Source organism: Triturus cristatus, chromosome 1_1, assembly GCF_964204655.1.
Source record: "Triturus cristatus chromosome 1_1, aTriCri1.1, whole genome shotgun sequence".
NCBI lineage: Eukaryota > Metazoa > Chordata > Amphibia > Caudata > Salamandridae > Triturus > Triturus cristatus.
The window spans coordinates 500176660-500183673 of NC_140579.1; positions in this window are offsets into that span (position 1 = coordinate 500176660).

A 7014-nucleotide genomic window follows, 5' to 3' on the forward strand; every position below is an offset into this window, starting at 1 on the left:
CCCAGGGACGGACCCAGGGCTGGTGCAGCATCCTGGCCCGTCCAGCTAGGCCGAGAGGAGTCCCCGAGTACCCTGTCCCTTGTAATCCGGAGGAAAGCTACCCCTCTTTCTGGGATCCAGTGCACACCGCCAGACTTAGGAGACCTCCTGGAGCCCTGGCTGGGATCGGGGAGGCAAATGAGCCCTCATTGGGTCTTCCAGGGCAGCCCGGCCATCTGGTCGCCCCATTGGAAAGCATTGCGTGCGACCAGATGGCCGAGGGGAAAGGTGCGACCAGATGGCCAGGACCGACAGGACTCCCATCTGCCCACCCGAGCCTTCGCGGTTGGGCTCCCGACTGCCCACACAGGGCTCAGGTGCTCCGCTTCCCGGGGGCTCGGGGACCCCGGCTGGTCCTCAGGCATGGGGATGACCACTGGAGCTCTCGGGCCCGGACGACCGGGGGAGGAATGCACGGGACCTATGGAACCCGTCCCGGGCACTTTGCCACACCGTGGGCTGGAGGAGGGAGCCCCCGGACAGAGGGGAGGTGTTGTCTGGGCATAGCCCATCTGGTCCCAGGCAAACAACCGCCAGCCCGGGAGGGGTGTTCTGGCATACCCTGCCCCTACTAATCCGGAGGAAAGCTACCCCTCTTTCTGGGAACCTGTGCGCACCGCCAGACTTAGGAGACCCAAGGCGCGGACGTGCCCGACCTCCTGGAGCCCTGGCCGGGATCGGGGAGGCAAATGAGCCCTCATTGGGACTTCCAGGGCAGCCCGGCCATCTGGTCGCCCCATTCGAAAGCATTGCGTGCGACCAGATGGCCGAGGGGAAAGGTGCGACCAGATGGCCAGGACCGACAGGACTCCCATCTGCCCACCCGAGCCTTCGCGGTTGGGCTCCCGACTGCCCACACAGGGCTCAGGTGCTCCGCTTCCCGGGGGCTCGGGGACCCCGGCTGGTCCTCAGGCATGGGGATGACCACTGGAGCTCTCGGGCCCGGACGACCGGGGGAGGAATGCACGGGACCTATGGAGCCCGTCCCGGGCACTTTGCCACACCGTGGGCCGGAGGAGGGAGCCCCCGGACGGAGGGGGGGTGTTGTCCGGGCATAGCCCATCTGGTCCCCGGCAGAGAACTGCCAGCCCGGGAGGGGTGTTCCGGTGTACCCTGCCCCTAGTAATCCGGAGGAAAGCTACCCCTCTTTCTGGGAACCCGTGCGCATCGCGAGACTCAGGGGATCCTAGGCCCGGACGAGCCCGACCTCCTGGAGCCCTGGCTGGGATCCGGGAGGCAAATGAGCCCTCATCGGGACTTCCAGGGCAGCCCAGCCATCTGGTCGCCCCATTGGAAAGCATTGCGCGCTACTAATCCAAAACCTTCCCTACTGCACTTGCTCTAGATGGCGCGCCAACCTAAGGAATATCCCAACACCTTCCCTACTGGACTTGCTCTAGATGACGCGCCAACCTAAGGAATATCCCAACACCTTCCCTACTGCACTTGCTCTAGATGGCGCCCCAACCTAAGGAATGTCCCAACACCTTCCCTACTGGACTCGCTCTAGATGGCGCTCCAATCTAAGGAATGTCCCAACACCTTTCCTACTGGACTTGCTCTAGATGGCGCTCCAACCTAAGGAAAGAATAGTTTTGGAATTCTCAAATTGCGATTCTCTAAAAATCGCTATTTGAGAATCGCCAAACTATTCTTTGATACATTTGGCCCTTAGTCTCGTTGCGTGCTCTTTCCTTTCCTCGCAGCTTATTTTTGCCGTGTCTCTTGTTGTCTACCTGCTGGGATCTGGGAGCAAAAAGCAGGCGCCATGTAAAAATCCCCACGTCATCCTCTTGGCTTCCGATCGTTCACTAAAAACCAAAACATGACAACGGCTGCTATTTACCCAGCAGCTGCAAGGCCGGTAACGAGCACGGTATGAAAAAAGCGTCGTATTCTTGTGACTATATGTCCTGCTACCTTGTATTTGTCTTCTTCCAAGTGACCCTTCCCTTTCTAGGCCCTTCAACATGTATGATCATCTTCAGAATGCGTTTCACGCGAAGGGATGGTCCACGCTATATAATTTATTCGCTAGCATAATACATATAAAAAACAAATATGTTTTCCTGTTTTTCCACGACATATATGTACTGAAAACGAGTCCTCGGCATCCTTAAGGCCGCAGTCGTTGGTAGTTCCCTCAGTGCTATTTATGTATTTCGCTCAAAGAGACCATAAAAGCTTTAATTCTGTCAGATGCAACTTACTTATGGGTTACTTTATCGTTCTCTACTTACCTTTTTTTCCACCGTTGATTTTTTTTAAATTCCGAGATTAAATTATTTCCAAACTGCAGTCTTTTTGAAAGTTCGTTTAATGCTGGATTCCTTTACAGGGGACTTCTTTCTTGTCGTCAGAAATTCCCCACAGAAACTACCAGTAAGACCTTTCAATGGAAGGAAACAAATGAAATGCTGAATAGTGACACTGCAGCAAATTGCCCGTCTTGGGGAAGGAAGGACGGTTCCTCGCCACAGATCCGCTAGATTCATACTTCCGCTCGCCCAACCCTGCAGTACACACAAGGGCTACTGGGATTTGCCTGGGGTAATTCAAGGGGCTTCTGTCAAAGTGCACAGCACTGGTAGCAGTCCACCACCACCTCCACAAGGACAGTGAGTGAGACAGGCTGCTCCACAGGAGGTCACATGGGTCCGTCACAAATTGTGAAAAATCAATGTTCATCCCAGGAAACAAGCATCTTGCCTATGAAAAAACGTGTACAATGGGAAACAAGCAGAAGCTCTATCTTCCCAAGACGAGGCTCATATCCATTGATCAGAAAATCGACCTCTTTGAACCAAGTTATAAGCTCTCAGTGAGACCAGTAAAGTCTCTGTTGGGTTTTTATCTTGCTTTTCCTTGCACTACATGTGAGAATCCTCCAAGAATGCCTGATGTATCAGTTTCAATGATTCTTGGCCTAGTGCAGGATTAAGACACTGACTTCGCATGTGACAAAATGCTTCCTACAATGATGTGAGGAGGAACTAATCTAGCTCCCTTTATCACTAAAGATAAGCGGAGGGAGAAAAGAACACGTCACACAAACATACTGGAGTTCGTGACAGTATACTGGGCCTGGTTCCACTTCTGATGGTGGAGGCCGCATTTTTACCACTTAATACAGACAATGCGAATGCAATATGTTTCATGAGGAGAAACCTTAGATCCTTCTAACAATCGGCAGTTAGGTAGCAAATCTCACTTCCACCGTCCACCTTTCAGGAATGAAAAATGTAAACACAGACAATCAAAAGCACTGTCGGGAGCTGCAAGCAGACATTCCAGTGAAGGTTTTCTGGTGATCTAAGAACACAACAGGCTTGTTTGCCGCAAGAAGCAAGATAAAGTGATAAAGCTTCTTTCCAGTCCTCCAGTGAAGAACACCAGGAAATGCTCTGTTAATTCTTAGGATTGTTTGGAAAAGTCTCTACTCATTCACCATATTTCCCCTTTTGCACCAGGCCAGTCAGCTTTCCTCATTTTCCCCTTTTGCGCAAGGTGAGTCAGCTAACTGGACACAAGATCAAATGAATATTTCTAGAATGGCTCTGGCAGTGGTCCTTCTTAGATCTTCTACATGTCTAGGATGTTAATCATGTGACACTGGCTTGCATAGCAGACCTCCAGTACAGAACAGCAGATGAGAATGTACCAGCACAATGCTGCCTCTTAACAAAATGGCTGCACTGCAAGGATGGTCAGATAGAGGCACTTGGCCTTTCAGCACAAATGAATGCACATTTTAAGAAGCATAGTCAACTCTTGCTATATCCTCAAATGCTATTAAATATAAACAGGTCTGCAATTAGCGCTTAAAGGAAATACTAACCTCATATTTTCACCTGGGAAAGGATACAATAGTTCACTGCATTACATTTCCATCTAACATCTTAACGAGACAACATATCCCAAAGAAAAAACCCAAAACAAACTTCATTCTTCATGCTTCTAGTGATCAAGGACTTCTCAGTAGCCTACACAAAGCAATCACATTTCCACGAGTTGAAAATTAGCACCTGGCCATAATCATGTATGAAAAAGCTGAAAAAATTCACTATGAACAGACATGGCCAAGGCTTGTAAGGGGAGTATGGACAAGAATTATTTAGATGAACTATAATAATGGCGTTTCATATGGAATAACTAGTTTTGCATATTCACCTAACAATTGTCCCCTTATTAAAATGTGGCTATAATATCAGCATTGAAGATTTCCTCTCCATCTCATTGATAAATCTGTCCTTGATGATTGTGTGATTGCCCCACCTCAACAAAACTCAGGAGGGAGACGACTTAGGACAACTGTCGGTGCCCTACCGACCTGCATGCATAGCCAGGACATCCTAGAGCAAACTCCCCACTGCAGCCTTCCTGAAAAAATAACTATGTACATAATCATTACAGTCCCAGCTCTAGAGCAGACTAGTGGCTTGACCATGCAGCCCTCAACCAATAAACTTAAAGGGGAAATTGCTTTCGAGTTTCTTACATCATACCCGGGCTTCTGCCCGCTCCTCCAATCTGAGACTTATGAATATTGATGAAAATATCATAAACGGAGAAGGAAATGCTTCTAAATTGTAATTGTAGTTCTTTTATCACGAGGAGCTTAATAACTGATCCTTACCCCGCATGATCGAAACAGTTGTGTCTCCTTCTTTCATAAAAATAGAATTGAGGTAACAGTCATTGTTGGAGGCCACTCTTGAAGAACTTAGCCCAGATAAAGGCCAGCCTGCATGTGGCAGAACGTGTGCCCTTTAAGTAACTTTTTTGATTTTATTTCGTAAGTGGTCCCAAGATCCTAAGGACTCACTGAAATGATTTCCAGACTAATTATAGAATACGGTAAATATTTCATATTTCCTGTGTCAATGAAAGTGGCCCCACAGTGCCCTTTAACTTGGGTCATTGATCGTTTGTGGGTGCATGGAGTTGGACAGAAGAAGTGGAGTTGCAAGTTGGGAGCAGACACACCCATGGCTGAGGCTTACCATTTTTAAAATTTGCTGCAACAACTAGTGTACCTTTGCAAACCCACCAGTAGATGACAGCAATATGCACATCAAGTGATACTACAAATACCTGTAAAAAGAGTGTAAGACTGCAAAAGGTAAAATTAAGATTTCCACTTCAGGCTTACTTCCACTCATGTGACATTACAGCACAGTACATACAATATGTCATCACTCATTATCATGACCCCTGTTTTATCGATCTCGTAAGGAGAGAACAGTGCGGTTCAAATATGTGATTTGTAGGTTATACACAGATCTATGCAACAGGCACATAAAACGATATTACTGGCTTAAACACAAGTGCCAGTGAGAAAGAGAAAGATGACGAAAGGCAGCCACAGTCACTAGGAGAGAGTGGAAAAAAAAATCCATGATAGAGAACTATAATTTTATTAAGTAAATCTACCTTCCTTCTGTCCTTCGCTCTGCCTATCTTCAATTATTCCCTCTCAGGATTCCAGTCTCACCGCATTCTGTCAGCCCGTCCTTACATTCTCATCACTTCACTCACTATCAGACTGTCACTCTGCGTATCTCTGATGCAAGATTCCCAGACTGTCTGGGTCAGTCTCTTCACCTTTTTCCTGGCTGTCTCCTCAACCATGGACTTCCTTTTCACAGGAATTGGTTTCTGTGACCTCGCCCTGCTGTCTATTGATCCATGACTCTCACCTTGTTTTTCCTACGGGACAATGAACCTAGCACCCTAGCAGTTTTAAAACAAGACACCTTTTTAGAGTCCAGTCACTTGGTCTACTGCACATGCGATAAAGAGCTAACAGAGAAGCACATGCTATGCATCCGTACTACACCACTGTGGTTCCTCACACTTAGGATCTGCCAATCAATGAGGTAGGAGCTGAAAAATGTATTCTAAGAAATTACAGCGATCATTGCCTTAGTGAGCCTGCTCAAGTGCTGTAAATTTAATTTGTAGGATTAAGCCCTACATGAATCAGCTGCATCTCCCCATGAATTTACCTGCTCTTCCTTCCTATCCCTACTCAATGTTGATGAAATCTCTATGACGAATTCTATTTGCCATATGTCTCCCAGAATGTATCTGGTGATGATCATGAAAAGCCACCCGCGTACTACTTCCAATCAAGCAATGCTCATGAGAAGGCTGCCCTTGCAGGATGACTGACTTGTTCCTATGGACTGCTCCTTTAGGTAACGAGAGTGGCGCTGCTGATCTAAAAACAAAGTGCCATCTACTCCACCAAATCTCCGGGGTCCCCAGGTTCACCAGGCTACATTATGGTGTCCGCATCCAGGAAGCCCAATTTCCATTTCCTTCACAAAAGACTCAAATCCACATGACAGAGAAATAGCAAGAAGGAGCTGCTTCAAAATAAGAGGCAAGGTGCCAGTACCCCTTGATCCTGAGGAAAGGTGAGCAAGAGAATCCCTTGCTCGAGGCCTGAGTATGCACTGCACATAGGAAAGGATTAGAGATTCAGGTCCACGTGCACTGCCGCCGCTCTACAGCAAACCCAAGACATGTCCACCTCCACCGTCAAGTCTGCAGAGGAGGAGGAGGGTGGGCCAATGTAGGCATCTGCAAGTCCGATGGAATTATTGGCTATGTGTGGTGGAGGCGACAGCATCATCTGCCAATGGAGGGCTTCTGAGTCTAGGATCCCTGAGGTCATCCTCGTGGTATTACGCTTGGCAGTAATCCCATAAGCAGACATTCCCTTCCCACTGCCAAGAAAAACTAGAGTCAAGATAAGTGACAAGTGTACACTTTTAGTAACACAACGCAAAAAACTGCAACAGTAAATTCAAGCAATGGGTCAAAATACCACACAGGCAACAAAATATAGAATTCCACATTAAAGATAAAGCAAATAAGTTTGTCAACTTTACCTACAATTTGTTCTGGGATACACTGTTTCTCCGGGACTGCTACTAACCTCTATAACTTGCTGCATTCCATGCAGGT